Raw genomic sequence first — 27,066 nt, 5'->3', positions numbered from 1 at the left:
GTCTTATTTGTATAAATGCATTTTTTAAATAGTCTTTTTCTCTACCCTTAAAGGTAAGCACTATCAGCACTGCTATGTCCCCAGTGCTTAGAACAATGCCTAGCACATAGTATATGCATAAAATAAATGTTAATGAATGAAGTAATACAAGAGTTCCCAAATATCTGATCATTTTAAGTGACTCAGAAGTAGTTTGCAGTTGTTAAAGTTTTAATGGGGTTTAGAGCACTCCCTGGCAAATATTTGGTACCATTTTCACCTGACTTTTCTCCAAAGAATAAATGCTATAATCAGAGCTCTGACTCCAGGATTTACTATTATATGAATTTGGGTTAAGTTACTTAAACTCATTAAACCACAATTTTCTCATTATGATAATAAAAATAGTCATAAGCATAACATAGCAAGGATTTAATGGAAGGATATATATCTTTTGTATATATATACACACACACACACACATGTATGTCACTTGGAAGAGTGTATATAATTAAGTAAATCTTCCAATGTTTTTAATTGCCTTATTTTCTTCCATTCCAAGAGAAGGAAGTTGGAAGAAATATGCTCTTTCTTATAACCATGAACAGGAAACAGGAAGTCAATGAAAAAGTGGAATAAGGTCAATGAAAACAAGGTAAATTAGGAAACCTCTCAGGCCCTTGTTAAAGCATACATTTCTTTATTACTGTAAAATGTACCCTAAGATCTAATTGGGTGTAGGCAAGGGCAAACACAAAGTTCATTGAACAAATTAGTGCCACAGAGTTTCCAAGGGACCTAGACTGAGCCAGATCCAAATACTGAACTGCTGAATATGAAACTCAATACATATACTTCATAAACTGTAAAGTATTAGACAAATTTTGTTCTTTAAGCACACACCTGTGACCACTTTATTTCAGCACCTTTATATAGTGTGGCCTCTGATAAGTAAAATGTTTTAAGATGTTCACTAGCTATTCTGCCTTATTTCCCAAAATTCGTTTTTGAATGTACTGAATAAAAATTTTAAATGTAACATGACAATGTTCATTAAACTTCTATGAACTATTCATTCATAAATATTCTCCATTTCTGGGTAGCCAGGCAATTTTTGGTTTTGTTTTGTTTTAAACAAAAGATAATGAATGACTTTATTAAATGACAGGAATTGTGTGTCAGAGCAATCATGATGCTTCACACTTCTAAGTTCAAATTCCCAAATCAAAGTGGTAAAGATGTTACTGATACATTCCACTTAATAATGAACCAACTAGTGAACTAGGATTCGAATTTGGAAAGCTTGCTTAAAATGTTGCACAACAATATGTTCAGTTGCATGGAACGTAATCTGGGGTTCTATCGCATGTGTCCTACTTAAGAGCTGATGAGAAGATGTAAATTATACAGTTTGCCTTGCTCTGGCTTGCCTCCAATAATTATATCTTCAACAAGATACAAAATAACTGCTTTTATGTTTTGGAAATATGCAAATTAAATGAAAGGTAAAGCCAAGATATGAAAAGATATAAAATTAGTCTTAGTCCGTAAAAAATTTTAGTTTTCATAATTCTTCAAGGATAATCAAAATATGGAGCAAAAAAATAGGAACTGTTTATTTTGATGGCTCAGTTATAAATGAGGTAGGAAAAATATTCCAGTAGCCAAGCAGCCAAGGTTAATTTCAAATAATTCTAGTTAATTTTCTTTTTCATATCTTGAAAAAATTGTGGTTTTATGGTTATGAATAGAAATATTACGTTCAGAAAATATATAAAACTCCTTACAATTCAATAGCTTGTAACAACAGCATCAACAAAAGACATTTAAAAGTAAATTAAGCAGTACAGCAAAATCTATAAAACACCTAGGAATCAATTTAACAAGAAACAACAAGAACTATATGCCAAAAACCATGAAACTTTACAAAAGGGAAAGAATACCTGAATACATTGTTAAATCTACCATGTCTCTGAAAGGGAAGAATTAATATTTTACATATTTAAGTCTTCTGTACCTTCAGTTAATTGATAGGAAGTATAATTTCAAGAATATGTCCAAATTGTTTGTTAATGTAAATTGATTCTGATATTCAGGTGAAACAAATAAATATACAAGAATAAAACCATAGCCAAAAAAAAAGAGCAAAGCAGAATTTGAAAAAGCAAACTGGTGGAAATACACTACACCAAATGTCCACACATTATTTCAAAATTACAGTAAATATTTACAAATAAATCAGAACTTATGAAAGCATCAAGAAATAAACACATATTTCTATAGGAATTTAGTGATTAACTGTGGTAGGGAACAGATTGGTTATTTCCACAAACGATATTGGGGAAACTATGTATCTGGAAAATAGTTTAAAATTAGGATTTTGTTTTACACCATTAAATAACTTCAACTGGGTATGTGGACTAAAGAAAAATTTAAAACCACAGAAGTACTGGAACAAAAAAAAAATTTTTTTTTCCCCAAATACGTGTTAGAAAATCTTTCTTTCTTTTTCTTTTTCTTTTATTATTATTTTATTTTTTTCGTTCGTTAAAATTTTTTTTATTTTTTGAGAGACGGAGTCTCGCTCTGTCGCCCAGGCTGGAATGCAGTGCCGAGATTTCGGCTCACTGCAAGCTCCACCTCCCGGGTTCACGTCATTCTCCTGCCTCAGCCTCCTGAGTATCTGGGACTACCGGTGCCCGCCACCACGCCCGTCTGATTTTTTTGTATTTTTAGTAGAGATGGGGTTTCATCGTGTTAGCCACGATGGTCTTGATCTCCGGACCTCGTAATCCATCCGCTTCGGCCTCCCAAAATGCTGGGATTACAGGCGTGAGCCACCACGCCCGGCCCAGAAGATCTTTCTAAGGCATCAATGAAAGGTAGAAACCATAGTGGCAAAGATAATTTTGGCAAAAATCAAAACCGAAACAAAAATAAGAAACTTCTATATAGTAAAAGCCTCTCACAAATAAAACTCGAAAGTGCATTAGTTTATATTAATCTTGAAGCAAACACCGAGTCACAGTTGATGGTGGGGTGTTTAGACCCCAGGCTGGAGACAATGTGAAGAGAGAATATAGAAAGTAGGAAGAGTCTAATACTTTCAAGTAAATAGTTACAGGATAATTTCTGCCAGCCTGCTGGGAAGACTTCTAGTCAAAGTCACATCTACAGGACTGGCAATGCTCACTGGAATGAACCTGCCTTCATATTTCCTGCTGCTCAGCCATTGGCTAGGAGTAGCTCTTGAAAAACGTCCTATGGGAGCAAATGTGGCAGTAGATCCACAGAAGCAATGCAGGGGCTAAGAGTAGTCAATATGGCGCCCCACAGAGAATATCTGAGTGACATATTTTCATTTTCATCTCAAAAGACCGAAAAATAAAAATAAAAAGACAACTACGGATCATTTAGAAGCTAACCCAGTTGCAATGGGTAAGAATATAAGCAAATCTATATGTAAAACACGTTCATGTCATTTAAAAATCCATGAAAATATACTTAATTTTTTTCATCCAACAACGATAAATTTAAGTGTCAGTTAAGTACAAATGTTTACCTCTCAGACAAATTTAAAAGATTTACATTTGTCAATATCATTTGTGGACGGTAAGCAATTTTGGAGGGCAATTCTAAAAATTAATCTTACAATTCTTTTTACTGCAAAAGGTTTCCAGTGTAGCATTTATAATAGTAAGAATATTTACGATTTCCTGAAAATCCAGCACTAAAAGAATGGCTAGGTAAAGTATTGGGAAAATAAACTCAGTTTGCCACATTTCCCCCATCAATAAAAGAGCTACAATATTAATTCTCACATCATAGATTTTGTTAGGATTTATGTATTATATTTAAAGTGTTCAGAATATTACCCAGCATATAGTCTATTCCCAATATTTGGTAGCATTCATTAGCATGATGGAATATTGTACAATTTAAAAAATCTGAGCTAATTAGCATGTAGTACTTAAAAAGAGGAAATCCTTGATTTTTATTGCCTGAATAAAGCTAATACCAGAGAACTACTAATATGATATTTTAGTATAATCAAAAATTTAAGAATGTTTGATTATATGTGCATATGTAAAGAAAAATATCTAAACAGCTATTCTATAAACTTTTAACAGTGACTCATTCTAGGGGATGAGAAGGTACTAGAGGCTAGGATTTTAATTATTTTACTCAATAAAGTTTTATATTTGGAGCTGTTTGTTTTCATTAAAAAACACATTTTTATAATTTGATGAAATTAAGAAAAATGGTAAAATTAGAAAAATTACAGATAATATAGGACTACAGGAAATATAATACATGTTCACTTAAGGAACATGCCAAATCTAAAAATGGGTTCTGAAACTGAAAATTTCATTTAAAAATAGGTTAACTATAGCCTAAATATAATTTATCCAGCATTTTATTTGTTCTTTTGAAGGGAATCTATATTTGGTTCTTGTTTTATATTTTCTCCCCTGGGCTTAAAAATTTTAGGCATTCTATATATCTAGATCAATATAAGAATAAAAAAAGTAAGTCTAAATAAGAATTAGTGATGTAGTTCAAAGTTAAAAGATGAATATAAATTCTGTCATCAAATGTTTTAGCAATATCACCACACTATACTTGGCATACGTTGTGTGTGTGTGCTTGTGCTAGGCTGACCAGTTTTACAAAAAAATGATTAATGTAGAAACCAAATAGTCCCTCTCTTAATTTGAGAAATTCTCCTTCAAGTCATTTGCTTTAAATGTATTAAGCTGATAATAGCTCCTTCCATTATGATCAATTTTTTTGTGTATAAATTTGAACTGGGAACGTAATAATATTACATTTATTTGGACACCGTAATTAAAACATGAACCATTTATGACCCAAACTCAACCAACAAGCATACTACTTTCACAGGAATTTTGTAATTGGAAATTGTGGCAGAATCTCTCTTCTAGTTGCTAAGCCTTCACTGTATGAATCAAACCTGAATCCGGCCATGTTCCAATGTCTCATAGATATCCTGGTTTGAGTGGGATATAATGAAACCAGTGTTTTTTTTTGTTTGATTTTTTTTTTCTTTTGTGAGAAAAAGATAAGGGACAGAGATTTTAATGATACCCAAGTTCCTGGTTTGTTTCAGCTGAAATTTCTCCTATTGTTCTTTCATCTGCTTTGTTTATGAGACAACAAATCTACCTCTTTTCTGTAAACAATTTTGAGTTGTATTTCCGTTGTTTGCAATCAAATGGTCATATACTGCATAGACAGGTGTGAATAGAGAAACTTACATATAATTACAAGGAGTCCTTGAAACTCATTATGGAATTCAGAATATGAGTCACAGTCATAACAATGATTACTCTGTCTAGTTTTTTTTTCTCTGCTAAATAATATTATTGCCCAATATAAGAAAGAAACTAACATTCTTGACATCTCTCATCTCTCTCCAATATTGGACTGCTATTCTTTTTTTTTTTTTTTAACGGAGTCTCGCTCTGTCGCCCAGGCTGGAGTGCAGTGGCGCGATCTCGGCTCACTGCCAGCTCCGCCTCCCAGGTTCACGCCTTTCTCCTGCCTCAGCCTCCCGAGTAGCTGGGACTACAGATGCCCGCCACCACGCCCGGCTAATTTTTGTATTTTTAGTAGAGATGGGGTTTCACCGTGTTAGCCACGATGGTGTCGATCTCCTGACCTTGTGATCCGCCTGCCTCAGCCTCCCTAAGTGCTGGGATTACAGGCGTGAGCCACCGCGCCCAGCCTGGACTGCTCTTCTTATGGTTACCCTTGACTATGATGCTTGTGCTGAACTGATTGTTTTTTCAGTCATATAATCACATTTCTTTAGCTGCGTTTTGTATTAGAAATTAGTCTCTCGGAGGAGAAGGAAAGAAGCAGTTAGGCATACACAGAGGGGGAAAGGAGGAGAAAGTGTTGAGAATAGCACTACTCTTAATCCTTCAGAAAACAGATTGGGAGCTATAGGGCTGCTTGCTCTTTTATCAACGTTCAATCTATAGACCAAAACAAAGAAGCAAACAAAAACCACTCAGGTGAGTTAGAAACCTTTTGCATGCTGTTCCCATAAGTTATTAAATTGTCAGCCAAACTGTCGTTCACGTTTATCTTTAGTTTTCAATGTTAATGAAAAGAAACTTTGTCCAGGAGTTGCAGTGTCCTTTGAGTTTCAGAAAATCCAAGAAAAAACAAAGGCAAATTCTTACTGGTAAGAAATGTGTAAGTTCCATTGATCTCATGGAACCAAAGGATGCCAAGGGAACATGCAATGTAAAATATCTCTTTCATCATAATTTGACAGATGAATATAAAGTATTTAAATAATCTCCTTTAATATGCAAAAAGAGTCTTTAATGCCCATTGTTATTTGAAAAATTAGCTTCTGAAAGGAAACAAGAATGAATTTTTATTAACTATGCCTTAGTTCAAGATAATTTGCTCCTTTCTATGCCCAAGTGAATGAAGGATTCTGAAGTTACCTGCATGCCTACATGCCTTTATATTCTCAGATTTCAATATTAAAACTCTACTAGTGTTATTCACAGTTACCATTTTTATAGTTTTTGTTTTGTTTTGTTCTGTTTTGTTTTGTTTTCTGGAGACAGAGTCTCACTCTGTCACCCAGGCTGGAGTGCAGTGGCACCATCTCAGCTCACTGCAACCTCCACCTCCCAGGCTCAAGAGATTCTCCTGCCTCAGCCTCCCAAGTAGGTGGGATTACAGGCATGTGACACCATGCCTAGCTAATTCTTGTATTATTAGTAGATATGGCGTTTCACCATGTTGGCCAGGCTGTTCTTGAACTCCTGACCTCAGGTGATCCACCTGCCTCAGCCTCCCAAAGTGCTGGGATTACAGGTGTGAGCCACTGCGCCGGGCCTATAGTTACTTTTAATTGTAAGTGGGGGAAGACAATTCAAGTACTGTTAGCAACAGGAAATAAAAGTTGAACTGAAGTTGACATTTTTTTTTTACAGAAATAACTGAATTGAAAGAAGGTCTTTGGGTAATTCCAGTACTGTTGCGGTACTCAGTTTTTGCATAATGGAAAAAAGGATTTGAACAGTATATTCTTAAAGTTCCTTTTTAACTTCAAAATATTATGAAGTGCTGATTCAAGATATACAATTTAGCAACTGAATAATAATTGCTTCCATATTATTTAGAATGAACACAGATCAGTTGATCCTCTTTTGAAACTGTGATTGCTTTAAGTGCCTTTATCTTTCTATTATTTTCTTAATGTAGATTCATGAAACTGCTCTGACATAAATCTAACAAGTGACCTTAAATTAGTGGAGTAAGTGGATCATTTGTGAAATCAAATTGGTAACCGAAATGCTTTCTCCTCACGATCTTATGCAATCTTTATTTTTCCTTTTGCTTTCTTAGATTTTTAATGTAATTCATAGATTTATAAGAAATATATATGTGTATGTGTGTATACATATATATGTGTGTATAAAGTAATAAAATGAATAATGAAAATGTGCACATTGCCTTAACAAAGGAAGGTCTTCTACTTTTACTGGTGCCTTCTATTGAGGAGGCTTTAAAGGAGGGTTCAAACTGGAGCCTGGTTAACTATATTCACTTTAAACATGACTCACTGATTCCACTCTGTTCTCTATTTTTTCTTGTTCCTTTGCATGCATGTTTAATATATCTGCAAATTAACATTTTAAATTCCATTCTTCTTAATATATTTTGCATTTTCCTCATCTTTTTCATATTCATATTATAAAATAAATTTAATAACAATTCAGTTATATCTTGATATTAGAATTTTGAAAATGACTTCAGTTTAAGTGATGAACACTTTTGGCTATAGGCGTAAGAAAGTTCACCCAACTGTGCCCTACAATGATAAAGACTTAGTTTCTACATAGAACAAGAAGTTAGGGGTCTGGCAGTCTAGGGTTGCCTCAGTGATGATAGCAGGCACCTGGATGTCATTTACCTTTTTTACCTATCATCCTTTTCTGTGACTTTCAAGGCATAGTGTCAAGGTTCCTGACTGGAAGCCAGAGTTGAAAAGGCCAAAGAGAGCATAAAAACTGAATATGTTCTTTCATCAAAAATTCCCAGAAAGCCCCACTAGGTGACTCTTGCATTTGATTGGTAGAATTGTTTGCCATGGGCAACAATCAATAAGGGTGTTTGGAAGATGACCAGTTTTATCTAGGCTTATTTCCTACCACCAATACCCTCAGATTAATATGAAAGAATATGAGAATGAATATTGGGTAGGCAATTAGAAGCATATACTGCAACCCTATTGTCAGTGCCAAGGAAACTGTAATATCTTATTCTCAAAGAAGGACTCCAAATACAAATTGACTGGTCATGAGTCACTGAAAGGGCAGATTCTCTCACACTGGTTGTTAAGTTTTCATTTGTGATTTAACTTTCCTTAATGTGCACAATGATGCTCTTCTCTACTTCCACTTTGGGGACATGGGTTTATGGTGAATAGAGAGGGCTGAATCTATAGAAATGGTGAAAAATATATAAAATATAAAAATGGGATTAATTATACATAGACTTTTTGATAAAACTTACCACTGTGAGCTGTGTTTGTTTGCTTTGCGATGGTAGCTGGCCTTGTAGAGTTTGTAAACATTTCCCAGGATTCTACCAGTGAGATATAGTTGTCACACAAACTTGGTGACATAATAAGAGTTTTTATTAACCGTACCTTACAAGCGAGGAAACTGATATTAGGTTAAGTAACTCACACAAGACGATAGTCATTATAGAGCATGAAAGTTACAAAATTTCTTATAAATGAACTTAAGAATTCACTAAGGATTTAAGATTTCATTTGAGAAATTGAGTCCCTATTATAATTGAAGGAATGAATACTGCAAGTGTTCATAGTGTGAACAAAAAAGGAGTTATGTATTAAGTGCAATGTAGGATTGAGAAATAGGCCATTCTGAAAAATAAGCAAATAACCATTACAGAGGTCTGATGTCTCTCGATATCTGATGTGTTATTAAGAAATGCAAGCAACTATATGGATAAACTATAAACAGTTTAATAATGAATAATTTCTAACAATTTCATAATAAATAAGGAATAATTGCAATAAAAGTCTGGGCTACAATCCTTTTGTTTTTTGAAGCTTGTTGATTGAAGCTAGATATCCATTTCTCTTTTCATTAAAAACCCCAGCGATTTGAAAATAATTATAAAAATCATAAGAAAAAAATAATGTTGAGCCTTTATTATGAATCAGGATGGGAATCCAGGTCTTCTTGAGGACAAAGTCCTTATTTTTAATCTTCATAACAACCCTACATGGTAAATAAGCATTGTTATTAGGGTGAAAAGACTGAAAGTTAGGAGATAAATTCATTTCTCTAAAGGCAGAATTAGTATTTTGCCTCACATCTATTAAAATCATCCTTTGAGTTTTTTATATTTTGCTTTGCAGGCTTCCTATGATGTTTTTGCTTTCACTAAAATACAGGTATCATCATCATCCTTAACATTTTCCCTTCTTCCTTGGCTCCTTTTCTTCCAAGTCTCTGAGTAAACTGAAACGACCTTGTCAACTACTTAAACATGCTGTTATAGAAGCCTACCTGTTTTAAATTGTCCCTTCTAAACATTTCTATAGATTTTCTGCAAACTTTTTTTTTCTTTCTGCTTCACAGTAGCTCTTCTTTATTGGCTTCTTTGCAAATATCTATTGTGAATATAAAAGAAACAAGTTCTTCAAAAGTTCATTTTCAGTACAGAAATGTGTGGCATGGCCTAGAATCAACTCACTCTTCTCATCCTCCACAGTTTTCTTGTATTTATCCCATAATGCATTTTTCACAGAATGGCATGCTTACAGTTCTGCAATATAAAAACACCTGTTTGAGGCAGAGATCATTTAGTTGGAAGATACAGAAATCACTCATCCAAGTTCAAATTTATTAGGTGAGCACAGCTTTCTTTAAATTCACATTGATAAGACAGATTTTTGCCAGCCTTTTTATAAGGTTAAATGAGGTAAAGAAAGAGAGTCAGGGGCTGAGACATAGCTCTCAATAACTGCATGGACTCTTCTCTCCCCATCTCCCAGGTGCTTTCTTCCTCTTCCTTGTTTCAGTTATTTTTCTTTCTGTGAATACATGGCTGAATAGGTTTGCCTGCTCCAAATCCACAAAACGTCAGAGTTCCACAACACATGCCCTTTAGACTATGTTTTTTTTTTGATCTCTTTAATCAAATCCTCAGAACACAAAATGTAAAAAATAAGAAGATGTTCTGTTTTCCCATAGATCAGTTTTCCCCCTTGGATAATCAGCTGTGACCACATTTAGGTGGTGCCAATAGAGTTCATTAGCAGGAAATGCTGGTGAAGAGTAATTTCTCCAATAGAATCCCTATATTGGGAAATACTGGTGAGGAGTAGTTTTAAGGCAGAGGTGTGGTTTTGACAGACCCTCCAAATGTTAGCTACTCTGAACACTTAAAGAAGAGTAGCAATGAAAGAGGAAATGTCTGGCAAGGGAAACTGAGCAATAGAGTTCATCTGTATTCTTTACCATAGCAAAAATTTGTTCTCATATGCTGCCTACCATTCATCATTTCTTTATATGTCATATTCCTAGCAACAATCCTGTGAGTTAGATATTATTACTATTCTCATTTTTACAGAGAAGGAAACAGGAAAGTTTATTATGCCCATTATATGGAGAAGAAAAGTTATTCAGAAGGAAAGTTAAGAAAATATACTCTCATGAGACCAAATTATTTACCAAGAGTTAAACATCTGGCAAATGGAACAAGGATTTGAACCTAGGCAGTTTGGCTCCTTAGTCACACATATAAACATTATATTTCATTGCCTTCCATAATTGTTTTTAAGGAAAGTAATTCTTACTAAAATTGCACTTACAATTCAAGTGAGTTATCTTCTGCTGATTCACCTGCAAAATGGGAGCAAGAAACTCAGATTTGCCAGATAATAGGCAGGTCATGGAACAGATTTCTGTTGATATTATTCAATCTCAAAATATTTGGTTCACTATTTTGGCATTTTATTGTAAGATCTTTGTATGTAGACCTTAAAATATGGGGATGTAATATCAGGCAGAAAGAAAGAAAGAGTTACAAGCAAAAATTGTGAAACTGTATTTTTCAGAGACCTGAGGTTGATGGTGACTGAAAGCCACTTGAGTCTGATGGCTCTCTGGTGGTCTATATGATACATGCTAGTGGTTTCTTTCTTGTTAGTCCTGGACAAATGTTCAAACCACTAAAACCACTTAGGAAACGGGCACTTGTAATAGGAAAAGTCAGTTCCTTATCTTAGGAATCCTCTACCATGGAGAAGAACTATCTCAAAAAGCTACATCCACTGAAAACTTCAAAAGGGGAAAAAATAACCCACAAAATTCCTTTGCTAAAGCATCATCTTCCTTAAGAAATTTGTTATTGTCATTTACCTTGTATTTATTTAGAAAATATCTCATAGGAGCATATTTTTATAATTAGAATTCTACTGACTATAGTTTATCAAAAATAAGCTAGAAATCAAGCTGTCATCACATTGATATAAGAAAATAATTTATCCATTATGTAATCAGTATTTTGCTATGGGTTGATTGGTTCTCATTCTGTGCTTGAGAATCATTAGCTTTAGTTCAAAAAATACAGAGTTTGATTCATAGAAATTATGTGATAGTTCTTCATATATCCTAATAAAATCTCATAAGACACAATCAATAGGTTGCAACCTCCATAACAAGATTTAAGAGCACTAAGCAATAACATGATTTTTTTTAAGAAACCCACATTTAAATGTGTTCCATCATTTATGTACTCAGTATTATGTGATTCCTCTTATATTTTAAGATTCTCTTCTCAATTTGGATTGTTAAAAACCTGAAATTTTAGTGGGCCACTCAATTTGCAACAAATTACCTTATAAATTTTGAAGGTTATTCCAGTAGCACAATTCTTATTAATGTAAGTAAATTTAGAAAAATAATATGCATGTGAAAAACATTCAAAGTCCACATATTTGAACTTTCTTGAACTATTTTATTTCTGGAACTACTTAGTTATCATTTTGTTCCTTTTAAGACTGAAAACACTTTTTGTGAAAAGAGACATAATGTACAAAGCTAATCTTTACAATTTTTATTATAGAAGGAAGATCTGAAGATACTTAAAAAATATACAAAGACTTTCTTCCAAATTTAATTTTGTGAAACTTTTCAAATGAGGTGAAACACTCATTTTTCCATCTCTTGCTATGTAATATACACAGTAGGGTTGAAAGTACAGTGAAAAATAGAGAAAGTATTATGCAAGTAGGCTTATTGCAAACATTTGCATATAGTAATTAATTTAAACTCTCATAAATTCGATATAGCTTCTACTGGAAACAATGTGAATATTTTAGAATAAAAACACCAACTCTCAGAAGGTATGACAAATAAAATTTAAACTTGTATCTATTTAAAACATAATTCTGATAAATCATTTTCTTTTAGAAAATACAGACACAAAAAGTTTAATATAGCTCTAGATATTGTAGTACAGACTGTCTTTTTCTTTGCATATATAATGATGAATGGATACACACACACACACCTGTTGCATTTTAATTAACATTATAAAGGAACATATTTCAGTCTTTAAATAATTTTGCGAAATGCATTTAACCAACTGCAATTTTCTGCAGTATGAATTCAACTATTCAGAAACACTTTGGTATGTGGACCCACAAATTTTCATTGCTCTTCTTACTCACTAACTAACACCTTCTACAAAAAGGAGAAACCCTGTTTCCTTTGTTTTAACATGCACCAATGCTGCTTATTTCTGGTACTGCATTGTGCTCCTGCTCTAGGCATTTGTGGAAATTTGAACTTGAGAGTGATGATTTAGAGTATCTGGCAGAAGAAATGTGTAAGCAGCAAAGTATTCAAAATGTTACCTGGCTGCTTCTAACAACTTATGCTAAAATGTGTGAGCAAATAAATCATCTAAATCTGGAACTTATATTTAAAAGGGAAATAGAGTATTCACGTTTGGAAACTTTGTAGCTTGGGCATATGGTAGGAAAGAAATGCCTGTTTTTAGTGAAGGAATTCAAGCTAGCTGCATAAGTAAAAAGGACCCTAGTGCTAATATCTAAGACAATGGGGAAAATGCCTCAAAGGCATTTCAGATATATCCATGACAGACGACCCATCACAGACCCAGAAGTCTAGAAGGAAAAAGTGGTTTTCTGTGCCAGGCCTAGGGCCCCACCACTCTGTGCAGCCTCCAGACACTGTTCCCTGTGTCCCAACCACTCCAGCTCTAGCCATTCCTCAAATGGACCCAGGTACAGTCAGATCACTGCTTCAGAGGCTGCAAGCCATAAGCCTTGGCAGCTTCCATATGGTGTTAAGCCTGTTGTGGCTTAGGAGCCTCTGCCTAGATTTCATATGTATGGAAAGGCCTGGATGCCCAGGCAGAAGCCTGCTGCAGGGGTGAAGCCCTCTCAGAAATCTCTATTAAGGCAGTGCAGAGGGAAAATCTAGGGTTGGAGGCCCCATGCAGAGTCCCCACTGGGGTATTGCCTAGTGGAGTGGTGAGAAGAGGGCCACCATTCACCAGATCCCAGAATGGTAGAGCTACCAGCAGCTTGCACCCTGAACCTGCAAAAGCTGCAAGCATTCAACACAAGCCCACAAAAGCAGTTACAGGGGTTGAATCTTGCAAAGTCACAGGGTGGAGCTGCCCAAGTCTTTGGGAACCAACCACTTGCATCTGTGTGCCCTGGATGTGAGACATGGAGTCAAGTGAGATTATTTTGGAGCTTTTAGATTTAATGACTGCCCTGCTGGGTTTCAGATTTGTGAGGAAATAAAGAGACTTGTGATCTCTTTCTTTTGGCCAATTCTCACTTTTGAAACAGGAGTATTTACCCAATAGCTATAACCCTATTTTATCTTGGAAGTAACTAACTTGTGTTTGATTTTACAGGCTCATAGGTGGAAGGGACTTACCTTTTCTTAGATGATACTTTCAACCTTGGAGTTTTGGCTTAATGTTGCAATGAATTAAGGCTTTAGGGGAACTGTTGAGAAGGCATGATTGTATTTTCCAATGTGAAAAGACATGAATTTGGAGGAGCCAGAGGCAGAATGATATTGTCTGAATCTGTATTCCTATCAAATCTCTTGTAGAACTGTAATCCCCAGTGTTGGAGTTGGGTCTAGTGGGAGGTAATTGAATCACGGGAGCAGAGTTCTCATAAATGGGTTGGCATCACTTCTTCTATGTGGTTCTCATGATAGTACATGAGTGAGTTATCATGAGATCTAGTTGTTTAAAAGTATGTAGAACCTCCCTCACTCGTTTTTGCTCCTGCTCCAGCCATGTAAGATCTGCCTGTTTCCCCTTTACCTTCTACCACGATTGTAATTTTTCTGAGGCTTCCCTATAAGCTAAGCAGATGCCAGCATCATGCTTCCTATACAGCATTGACAACTGTGAGCCAATTAAACCTCCTTTCTTTGTAAATTACTCAGTCTCAGGTATTTCTTTATAGCCTTGTGAGAACTGACTAAAACACTCTCACAACATATGTTTGGTTAAGTCCACTAAAATTGGTACCTCCTTCCTGCTACACTAAAAGACACATAGGTAATATTTTAAACAAACATATGACAGGCCTGTATTGCTTTTGCTCTTATCTATCTGACATCTGTTATTGGTAACATGGAAATGCAAGAAAGAATGGAAAGTGTAACTGGTATCTCTTTTGTCTGGATGAGAATAATATAAATTTTTTTGTATCATGAGTGTGCACAGGACTTACTAAGTAGAGATTGGGGGTGGAGCCTTTGGAAATAAAAATATCTAAGAAGCACTGATTTAACTCCTCGAAAAGAATTTTGCTTTCAGTAATAATTTTTCCTTTTCTACTAGAGTAAAAATGAAAAAAAGTGTTTATATTTATACAAAAGAAATGAAATTTAAAATATTTTATTTGATTTCATTTTATTAATATTAATATGCATACATTTTATTTCAGAAGCAGTATCGTAATTGTCACTAAGGCTTTTTAAAAATATCATTTAACTAAAACTTCAATTTAAGTAATGTATTGTGTTATCATTAAGAAAAAACACATTTAAGTAAAATATTATTTAGAAAATGTGATAATTAGACAACAATGGAATTTAATATAAACGAAACATGTATCCAATCTATGTTAAAATTATTCTGATGTCTTTTCAGGATAATCATATTTTCAAGTTAATTTATAAACTATATAACTTTGTAACCTATATTTGCTTGCTTGAAAACTATGTATGTCCCAGTGTGTAATGGTGTATATGTGTGTGTGTGTAAAATCTCCCCACATTCCAGGCTCTTTAAGGTGAGGTGTAAAAGCTTTTGATTACCCAAATAGACAAAAGATTGAAAAACAAAAAAATAATGGAAATGTAATCCAGTCTTCAGTAATGAACCCTTCAAAAAAAATATTGAGTTCCGGGTTCAGTGACACTTCTATAACACACCATGTTTTTCTTTTCTTTCCAACTTTTCCACATCTTGTAGTTGCTCAAGAGGTTATAACTGCCTCAAATCTTATCTTTCCGATCTGTATTTCCAGAAATACCTGGTCTGAGTGTCTTCATACCCATTCAGATTTCTTCCCACTTCTCCAGTGTGGTGTATGTTTGTCTGTTTCTGTATAAGGAACAGAAGTCTGAGAAACAGAAGCAAATGCCTTATAGCTCAGGATAGGAGCATAAAGACTAAGCAAGGAAAAGTGCAACCTCATTTTCTCTGAGTGTGGATGCCTGAGTGTTCATGCATGTGTGTGTCTGAGAAAGTGAGGCCTGATGCAGGAGGAGATCTTTTGGGGAGAACACACTAGCATTAATATATCCTTTCCCCATTATCACATTCATATTCATATTGTATATCCACATTATATTCATGTTTTCATAGCTTAGATGAAACTCTGCTAAGTAGTCTGATTAATCCTAGGGATAGTGAAAAGTACTCATAAAGATGACTTCTCGGCTGGGCGCGGTGGTTCACGCCTGTAATCTCAGGACTTTGGGAGGTCGAGGAGGGTGGATCACAAGGTCAGGAGTTCAAGACCAGTCTGACCAAGATGGGGACACCTCGTCTCTACTAAAACTACAAAAATTAGTCGGGCACTGTAATCCCAGCTACTTGGGAGGCTGAGGCAGGAGAATCACTTGAACCTGGGTGGCAGAGGTTGCAGTGAGCTGAGACCGTGCCCCTGCACTCCAGCCTGGGCGACAGAGTGAGACTCCGTAAAATAAAAAACAAAAAAAGATAACTCCTCACTAGGCACACCATTATACTACCCTCTCTAGAAGACTTCCTGTGAGAAGTCTTGATGCTTTCCTTTTCTGAACATAGCAGTATGTTTTTTTAATTTCTTATTTTAAAATTGTTTAAAACATTAATGTAATTTTTTTTTCTTAAAATATGAGAGAGGGGGCTTAGAAAAACACACATTGTAATTTAAAGAACAAAAATGTCCTAAATTTAAATAAGACACATATATTCATACAGATATCTTTAAAAATACATGTAATATGTTTTAAAATTAGTACTATTCTTTAAATTATAAGATAAAAAGATTCCAGGAACTAGAAGGACCTCAATCACTCATTAGCCATATAAAAATGAACACTTCACACACATTGCATTTAGTTGCTTCATCTGTAAAATGAGGTTAAAACTTAAGGTGCTAGGTCAAATCATCTTTTGTGCTATAATATTGATACATGAAAAATAATATGTGTATAGACTTGTTATTTTCATTTACTTTACATATCATTCCATAAAAAGAAATCATATAATTGACTTATCATCTATAAGTATAGAATGCTAAAAATAATAGTCTCATAATGGTATGATTGTCATATTTTTTTCCTTTTACTTACATTTTTAACGTTTTGCAATTTTAAATATTTAAAATGTACATGAGGCCTGTGGTATATATAAATGCTACTATATTGTTTTCCTGCCACAATATCATTATATATAAACAAAAGGTCAGGAGTAAGTTCCTGGAAAACCTATTGTCCTTCACTAAAAAAGGGAGAAATCTTATAGAGGTTCCAGAAAAGTTGACCCCTTATTTAAAAAGAGAGGCATTGGCTTTACATAATTTTTGTTCTCCTGTTTATAGATGAAAGTAGGAAATAAGAAAGTGTGAATAGATAAAAACACTTTTACAAAAGGGAAAATTAGCAAATGTAGTAAATTATGGTAATAGAACAGACTTGTAAATAATTTAGTTAGAAAAAAATCATAAATTTATTTAACTCTTTTCTATATAATTTTTCATTATATCATTAGATATGTGGAACACAAGATGATTGGTCATGAAAATAAATAAAATACAAAATAACTCAAATAGAAATATAAATTAAAAGACCCACTTTAAAAATTGAAACTTTGTTCTCTGAGATGGTCCCACAATTATCCTTTGGGACTAGCCCTACCCTATAGTCTCCATTCACTGAATAGGAATTTCTCACTTTCAGCTGAATTTTTCGGAAGTCTCTGAACTTAGGAAAGAAAAGGCATACACAGTTGAGAAAACGATCATATAACCTTGAATATTGGTTAAGCACAGAGACTCAGGAGCCAGACTGCCTGGATAGTAGTGACAGCTCTAATATTCAACTGTTCCATGACCACCAATCAACCTGTTTTCCGAAACTGAGTTTTGTTAGATCCAAAATTTAGATGGTGTAGTGTTAATACACCTGAAAAAGTTAGGCCAGGCATGCAGCTCACACCTGTAATCCTAGCACTTTGGGATGCAGAGGCCGGCAGATCGCTTGAGCTCAGGAGTTTGAGACCAACCTGGGCAACATGGCAAAACCTCATCTCCACTAAAAATGCAAAAAAAAAAAAAAAATAAATAAACCAGGTGTGGTGACTCTTGCCTGTGGTCCCAGCTTCTTAGGAGGCTGAGGTGGGAGGATTGTTTGACTCCGAGAGGTGGTTGCAGTGAGCTGAGATTGTGCTACAGGTGAGGCAACAGAGCAAGACCCTGTTTTAAAAAAAGGGGTGGAGGGAAGTTAGAACAATCTCTGGAGTGTGCATGTGTGGTTGCTATCATCCTGATGTCTCATTTATAAAAGAAAATGCAAAATTACTCAGTATCAGAAGAAGCAAAATTTACAATGTCTTAAGTAGATATGTATAGGTAAGATCTTGCATGTGATAACTATTAATTTTTAAGGTCAAAATAAGCAAAAAACTCATAGGAACTATTAAACTTTCTCTTTAAAATTATATTTAATATTTTACTTTGATTAAGGAACTTGCCCTGATCTTTGTTAATTTATATGATGTATTTTTAAAACTATTTGCATAAAACAACTTGGTAGATTGAATTTTTTAAATCCATCCCTCATTGCGCTCTTTCTTTCCAAAAGCTATGCATAATGCAGTTATTTTAGGGTTATTATAGATAACATAGCTTTACCTTTAACATCCTTATTACAGGCTTTTAAAAATAATTGAAAGAATGGATATATATAATTTTGATTGCTAATTCAGTTTCTAAAGTTGATGAGAATTACTATACCTTACAAATTATGGTTGTGTTTCATCAACTAATAAATACTAGCCATCATTATTGTAATTTTGCAATCAGATACCATAAAATAGTGACATACATGTTTTTTTAAAAACTGAGATAGTTTTATAATTTTGATGAATCTGTATCATTTATTTTTATTTTTATTGAGGCAGTGTCACACTCTGTCACACAGGCTGGAGTGCAGTGGTGTAATCTTGGCTCACTGCAACCTCCACCTCCCAGGTTCTAGCAATTCTCCCTCCTCAACCTCCTAAGTAACTGAGATTGCAGGTGTGTGCCACCATGCCAGGCTAACTTTTTTTTAGTAGGGATGGTGTTTCACCATATTGGCCAGGCTCGTCTCGAATTCCTGACCTCCTCTGCCCACCTTGGCCTCCCAAAGTGCTGGGATTACAGGCATGAGCAACCGCACCTGGCCTTGGATTATTTAATGTACAGAGACAGGACACCTCTGTGGAAAATATTAACACATTGTTATTTAGCTATATATGTTGGCTCATGTATAAGTCAGGGTTCTCCAGAGAAACAGAACCAAGAGAATACGTATAGATATATAAGTGGCGATTTAATATGATAATTGGTTCATGCAACTATGGAGGACAAGAAGTTCCACAATCTGCCATCTGCAAGGTGGAGAACCAGGGAAGTTGGTGGTATAATTCAGTCTGAGACCAAAGTGGTGAGAACTTGAGGAGCCTAATAGTGTACCTCCTGGAGTCTGAAGGCTTAAGAATCAGGAGCTCCAATGTCTGAGCACAAGAGAAAATGGGTGTCAGTTTCCCAGATCAAGGAAAGGCAGGGAGAGGTAGAGAGTAACAGAGTGACGGAGAGAGAAAGAGAGAAATAGATAGAGGGAGATAGAGAGAGAGAGCAAGAGAGAGAATTCACCTTTCTTCTGCCCTTTTGTTCTATTCTGGTCCCCACTGGATTAGATGATGCCTGTCCACACTGGTGAGTATGATTTTCTTAACTCAGTCTGCTGATTCAAATACTACTCTCTTCCAAAAACACCTTTGCAGACTTACCCAGAAATAACGCTTCACTATTTATCTGGGCATCTCTTAGTCCACTGAAGTTGACACATGAATTTTACCATCAGAGCTGTACCATCAAACATTTTCTAGTGTTATGTTACAGCTATTTTCATTTTGAGTAATAATAATGTTTTGGCACTTCCCTACACATTAGACATAGGTTTTGTTAAACCTAGGACAATTGAATAAAAATTATATCTTTGAATACCTTGAATTTAAAAAACAGAAATGGATGATTCAGAGTCTCAGGAGGAAATGGAAGCCACAATCAGGAATCAGTTTAGAGAATTTCGATAAGGGATACTTTCTGGAAGGGTAGCTGGGTTATGGGATCCCATGAGGGATACTGAGTATTTTAATTGCTAGCCATAGTGGAAAGCTGAAGGAGCAAGAGATACAATGGGGATATTTGGGGAATATATGAGGTAGAGCTATGGAAATGTGGTGACAAGAAAAGACTGTGTAGCCACCACCAGAAAGAACCACAGTGCCAACTTATACTGCAAATTGGGGAAACATGACCCTGCTTTTTCTCTCCTCCTGCCCCTTTCTGGTGCATCTCATTGACAAAATCCAAACAGAAACCAAGGGACAAGGGAAGCCAGGTTGATACAATACCTAAAGATTAACCCATAGAGCACAGAAAAGAGCACATGAGGGGTCTGAGGTTGTGATTAAATAGGGGGGTGGGCAGGGATAGAAAACAAGCAGCACAATAAGTGAAAAAATAAATGCATACATTATGTCAAAACCTGAAGCATTTAGATTTTGTGCAATTTAGCTACATCATGATTTCAATGGAATAACATCTATACCTTGTACCTACAATCATCACAAATATGACTTCATTAAGACTCCTTAATTGATAATTAGACAGCTAATTGAATAATTATATAGTCAAGTCGTTTTTCCATTGTGTTGTAAGGTTTCCTGAGCAGCTTTCTTGGTAGCCAACCATCTATAAGGAATTGGGTAAATTATACCCATTTAGTCAATTAGAATTGTACTTCCACCGACCAAATAAAATCTTTTCCCACATGAAATAAGTATGAGCAGTTTGATTCATTAAGTACATGGTTTTCTGCATGATTTTATGTTATCAATATAAAATTGTTTTTACTTGTAGTTTCTGCCAAGTGGCATAACTTTAGATGGAAAAGTGGAGAAAAGGGAGAATAAATTAAGTGTACACCATTACTGCAGACTGAGGTCAAGCAAACAAACAAACAAACAATAGGCAAAGTGTGAGAGTCTACTACCGACAAATCCAACCTACCTACAGTGCGGGCTTGGAACACCTCCTAGATCCTTGTCTCCTTTCCAATAGGTTACTTGCTCTTCCTGGCTTCCTTATTACCCTGTTATCTCATTATTTCATTTGACAATATGGAATTATCTCTTTCTTCAATTCCACAATATGGAGTGCTGTATAATTAGGAAATTTCCTCATGATGATCTCAAAATATTTAAATAACATACTAGAAGAGGAAATTGTTGCTGTGTAGTTGCTATTTATGTATTGTTAATTCTAATTTAAAAACTGAGTCAAGAAGGAAATTACTTATTTCCCTCAAAAATCCAAAATACCAATGTAAATTTTAGAGATTTCTTCTACTCACAGCAGGCTGTTAAAATTAATTATAAGCCTAAATATAACAAAGCTATATGTAGATTTGGTAAATAAAGAAACGTGTTAAGATAAAGGGAACCTCAAAAACAACTGATACTCAGGACCATGCTTTATTGGCCCAATTTCACTGTCCCTTTTTGCTTATTTTTATCTTACATTTGTTATGGTTGTTTTAAACACGTGGTCCACTGACAACCACCAATTCCAATAGGTTACTGATTTCTAAGAGTAAATATATGGCAATAACTGAAAGCGGACATTTGAGTTTGCCTTTTTATTGAAGAAGGAGAAATAAATTATAATGTTATAGGAATTGTAGATAGGTAGTTAGATAATAAACTTTTCTTAACTCCTTAAGCTTGGTGCAATCACCTTCAAGTAAGGTATCTCAATCCAGTTCTCAGATGGTAATTAATAATAAAATCTCTACAATAAGCTAATCCATTGAACATATGTGATATTATTATGTGGGGAGGGGGTAGGAGGAAGGGGATAGAGTATAACCCTGATTCTTCCATTGTTTAAAATACCCTGTGTTCTTCCAGAGGGCACCAAAGTTGTACAGGAGCAACACTAAATCAGCCCCAGGGAGCACTGTCTCTGTGAGATGCCAGCCTTGAGCTGAAGGAGAGGATGAGTTTCAAGTTGCTGAACACCCCCATGCAGCAGTAAAAAGATATAAGATATCGACACGCTCAGCTGCATCTTGTTAAAAGCTTCCTGCGGGTTGGCAGAATGAAATCTTTATTTAAAACACACAAACTATTGTCAAGGGAAAGATGGAAAAGAGAATACAGTAAAAGGGCCAAATGCTTTGCTTAACCCACCAGAAGCAGTAGAAAGGGAGAGGTGGTCACGTTGTCTTTGCAACAACAACAGAAAAGGTGACTAACACCACCACATCAGCCTCCATCTGCTCTTCCCATGGTTTCAAGATGCATTATTTCTTTTATTATTAATTACATGTGTTTCCGAGGGAGGACAAATATATTATTACGACTAGCAAGAGAGGAAATCATTTCTGCTGCCACTTGGCATTAAGTACAGTAGTGTATGTAATGACTGAGGGATGGCAGGAAACAGAGCGGCATCATTGAGACCAGCCTCCCTCCTACCAATCCGCTCCAACTCGCCCTTGGTAGTCAGAGGCTGCCTAACAGAAAGTTCATGTAAAACCATTATTGAACACTGACAGGAAGGAACTGAGACAGGAGTGAGTGGTGTGTATTTGCGCAGAAAGGGAGAAGGAGGGAGGGAGAGAGAGAGAATATGAGTCAGTCATCATCATCTTGGGCAGACAGCACCATAAGAGGGGCAAGTGCTTTGTATAATTACAAAAAGACGTACAAATGCATACACACTTGCACATACGGTGTAATTTTTTTCGTTCATATCATTTCCAAGAACCGTTTTAAGTGATGATGACTGTTTGTGCATGGGAACCTTCTTGGATGGGTAAGCTCCTTGACTTTAGGGAGGCTGAGCAGGCAAGGCATGGGTTCAGGAGAAGAGTCCCTTTTGAAGAGCAAAGGGACATAGCAAGCAATGGAGAAGGCATGAAAATAAAAAGGTGAAAGGACCCTGGGGAAAATGTCACCTATATTGACTAAGCTTTATTCCTCTTCGGGAGAAAGTGACATTTCGGCGATTAGATCATTGACATATAAGGAAAGTAAATGGATAACTGTTTTTTGTTGTTGTTGTTCTCTTTTTGTTTGTTTTTTTCTACAGTGCTTACAGCACCTTTGACCAGATGGTACCTGGAATGCTCTGTGTTGCATAATTACAAACAGGATAATTATTTTGGCTTTTTAAAAAACGCACAGACATGGTGACATTGCTCTCTGTTTAGCAAGAGACAGCATTTGTTGCCTATAGCTGTGTGCTCTGATGAGAAATGAAAGATGGTAAAGTGACAAAAAGCTTCCTGCTGTTTTTCTCCCGTCCTGCCCACCTTCTTCCCCCAGCTCCAAACCCTATTTCTAGTTTCTATGGGGGTCTAAGTTCCTCTTCCCTTGTCTCCCGAGTCTGTGGTACACCACCTCTGATGCACTCTGATATCCCACTCTACCTTGGGGTTGCGAGGAGGTGGAGAAGAATCCGCTTTCTGCATCCATGTCCACGTCCTCTCCTCTGCAGCGAGGCGGATTATCAGCAACTCTTGTACAGGTTTTCCCTTCTCAGCTACCACCTTGGCAGAGCTCTATCACTCCCTCAAGCCCAGCCAGACTGCCAAGCGCCCCGACTGAAAACTCCATCCAGCTCAGCTGAAGTACACCCCCTCTGCCAAGCAACCCCTGTGCCCCTGCCCTTCACCTCGCTGGAGTCTGCTCTTCATAAGCATCGATTCCATTGCAAATCAAATCTACGTCCCCCACCTATTAACACCCACCACCCCTTAGGTGTTTCCGACAGACTCCCTCGGAAAATAATAATAATAATAACAACAACAACAACAACAACAACAATAACCGAAAGCACGCGAACACCTGAAGAAGCACAGATCGGGATCCGCATCTGGACCAGTCCTCTGTGGCTTTAGTGATGGGGAATAACCTGTGCCTGACATGTCCTCCTGTCCCCGCGCGAACTGCTTTACCCCGGAGCCATGGAATGGTGCCAAGGCACCCGGGCGGCAGGGTCCGCCCAAACCGCGTCGGGCAGCTCCGGGCCGGTGGGTGCCGGGTCTCCCTTCCTCCCGCCCCAGCTGGCGCGCCCGCAGCGCTGCCGCCGCCGCCGCTTCTCTCCCCGGCGGGCGCTCGGAGCATCCCGCGCCGCGTCCTCCCCGCCCCGGCTCCCGCCCGCCGGAGCGAGGCCCACGCCGCTGGCAGCCATCAAGTGGCTCGTTAAGGAAATGCAGGTGAGTGCGTGCGGCCGAGCGGCAGCTGCTGGAGACGTGGGGTGTGTGCCTGTGTGTGCTAGCGAGACAAGGAGGGAGCGCCAGCGAGCGAGCGAGTGCGGGAGCGGCCGCCTCGGCTCCCCGCCCAGTCGCGCCCGCACCCGGCGGCCGGAGCGCGTGGGGCAGCGCCTCGCCCTGACAGAGCCTCGCCTCCTCCTCGCCGTCTCGGCTGCTTCTCCCCGGAGCCGGGAACCGCTCACCGGCCTCCCCCACCGTGCGCTCCCCTCCCAGCCGGAGCCCTCCAGCTCCTCTTTCTCCTCCTCCTCCTCTCGAGCCTCCTCCCCTCGCGCGTGGCGCTGACAGCCAGCCTCGGCGGGGAGAGTGCAGGTACTTTGCCTTCAGAATAATTTGCAGGACCCAAGCCGGCTTTCGAAGCGCCCTTTCTTCTTCCTTTGCCCCCTCCCTCCGGAAAAGAAGATCCCACTTTTGAAACAATCAGAACCGAAGCACCCCACCGAAGCCTAACCCTGACGGGCTGCTGTGCATGTGCCGTCCCTTTTTGCAGTTTATTCTGGGCCTGTGTGGAATAGAAAGACAATTCTTTATTTGACTGGTAGGAAAGAAAAGAGAAGACTCCTCAGGGTTTCCAAGGAGGACTGGAGCGGCTGCTTTAGTAAGTAAACTGTGCTTCTGTCTTTCTTGCCTCTAAAGTGAGACATATGCTGAATGCTTTTCAATGTCCAATGTCCAATATCCAATGCTGTGGACAGTTTATTTATTTTACCTGGGGGAAAACTTGACTTATATAACTTCAGTAGCTCCTATTTGAGAAGTGGTTCGCTAAGTATTTTTTTTTCTTTCTTTCTTTCTTTTTTTTTTTTTGGAAGAGCCCCTAGAAGACTTCGGTATGGGTTCAGTATGGGCAGCCTCACTGGAAATCTGATTTTTAAACGTTTATTGTTCAAGAGCTATTGGAAGCCTGCTTTGTGAAACCTTGGTTGGTTCTAAGATTTAAGGATGGTTATCTAGAAAAAGCTTGAGAAATCTAACCCTACTGGCTCACTTCTCCTGCCACCTTCAACCTCAACCCTAATCCATGCTAACTCCCACCCTACTCTGACTTCAGTTGGTTGGTTGTTTTATCTTTAGTTCTTAAAAGCGCTAGGAAAAAAAAGGGCGGGGGGAGCGGTAAAGGGAAAGTTAATAAGGATGGTTTGAAAGACCAGATGAAAATTCTGTTGAGATTTCTTCATGCCTATAAGGAGATAATACGTGGAAGAAAATCCTGGAGCTAGAATAGTTGGAGAATTTGAATGAACTTAATTTGGAGAGAGAATGTGAAAAATGCTTTGGAGAGGGCAGGGCTGAGACTGTGACTTTGACACAGCAGGTTATAAACTCTGACAGGACTCAGCAGCCAGTGAGAGGTTTAAGGTGTCTCCTAAGGCTGAATATTTCTGCCTCAAAAACTTTTGCAGGCAGTATTCCTCTTGGGGCTAACACCACCATGTCAGTAGCTGCAGCATTTCTGTAAAAGCAAGTAGGACACTCTTCTTTCTACAAAAGGGTTAATAAGTTCATTATATATATATAAAGATATATAGTCTAACATTTGCCAATATTTTGTAATATCTAAATAAAACCTTTGTGTTATGTCAGGAAAAATATAGTTGACTCAGTTTGTTTTGCACAAGAGGTAGAGAATCAATAACATTTCAGCATTTTTTTCTTTATCACTGCCAAATGGATTCTGAATCTAATTCTTCTTGCATTGTTACATATACAGTAGATACAGTAGGAGTTGCAACTTAGACAAAACAGACCTGATTTTTAACAAATCCTAAGTTTTTTTTGACATGGTAGCACTTATATTGACTAGAATCTAGTAGTGATTAGAAAAAGTTTATCCCTTTTATCTTTAACTGTCAATTTCTGTCTCAGTATAAGATGTACTTTTCTAATAAAAACCCCTTATAAGTTAAAAACCAGGTTGAAAAGTAAAAGTACTTATCTCAGAGAATTTCTTTCAATAAAACAGCTTATTATTGATACCTAAGGGCTTTCTTGTGTTTAATTGCTGATAATGGTAGAGTGAATATAGTTTTACCTCCTTATGTACTTAAGTATATAAAAGCATCTGTATTCATGGGAGATTGGTTTTAAAAATTATAAGAGTAAACTAAGGTACAATTATTACAAAAAGAGATCTTTTAGAGTTGTTATGATTACTCAATGTTGAAAGCTCTAAATATCTTGGGCCATAAGTTTTCAGGGTAATGAGACAGGACAATAGGACAGTTAATGAATTGGTTGACATGAAGTTATATATGGAATCATTTGAGAAAGATGTGTCATTGTTTCTTGATTATTATTTAATTTCTCATCCAAATGAGTTTTCTTAGAGATATTACTGCTCTTCGCTGCCATTTCTATTATTGGTTTAAAAATGAATTTAAATGATTTAAAATGAAGCCCTTGGCTGATCAGATTTGGATTATAGCACATGACCTCTACTCATTTCTGACCTCATGTGACTGAGAGGGTATCTGATATTTGAAAAAAAATATTAATTATTAAAAAATGAAGGGGAAGATTGTACCTAAGTAGGGCAAATTTAACAGTGGTTTAAACATGTTATTACATATATTAGTATAGGACATATTTTACACAGTAGAGAAGACATGACAAATTTGTTCATTCTTTTTGAATTTCTGAAAGCAAATATTTGTAAGTAACATTAAAACTAACATGACATACATTCTGCCTCTGTTGTAATTATGTCACAGTGCTAAGGAAAATAGCCTGAATGAAAGCTGTTTCTAGTAAAGCTTGCACATGCATTTGATCCCTGTCTCTATATAATAATAGATATAAATGTCAAAGCAGGATGGGTGATTAAATTGTCACCTTTTTGGCCACCAGCTTTCTGTCCTGTACAGAGGTAGTTGCAACTTTAAAGTTGAGA

At 36.7% G+C, this 27,066-nt stretch overlaps 1 protein-coding gene across 42 annotated transcripts in view; it reads left to right on the top strand.

Moving 5' to 3' along the window:
• The first annotated feature begins 24,210 nt into the window (after positions 1-24,210).
• Positions 24,211-27,066, top strand: part of LOC105489121 (protein tyrosine phosphatase receptor type D) — a 2,338,800-nt gene continuing 2,335,944 nt past the window's right edge. For 15 of the 42 annotated variants that reach the window (XM_071078775.1, XM_071078771.1, XM_071078770.1 and 12 more), the window contains exon 1: positions 24,212-24,774. The gene's annotated coding sequence lies outside the window, so the exon portion shown is untranslated. Of the gene's footprint in view, positions 24,775-27,066 lie in introns of all 42 variants that reach the window. The other 27 variants (XM_024795177.2, XM_071078793.1, XM_071078785.1 and 24 more) reach the window with 7 other exon arrangements.

The sequence above is a fragment of the Macaca nemestrina genome, chromosome 14 (assembly GCF_043159975.1).
Source record: "Macaca nemestrina isolate mMacNem1 chromosome 14, mMacNem.hap1, whole genome shotgun sequence".
Taxonomy (NCBI): Eukaryota; Metazoa; Chordata; class Mammalia; order Primates; family Cercopithecidae; genus Macaca; species Macaca nemestrina.
Note: the sequence above shows the minus strand (reverse complement) of the source record. Positions and strands in the feature narration are given on the sequence as shown.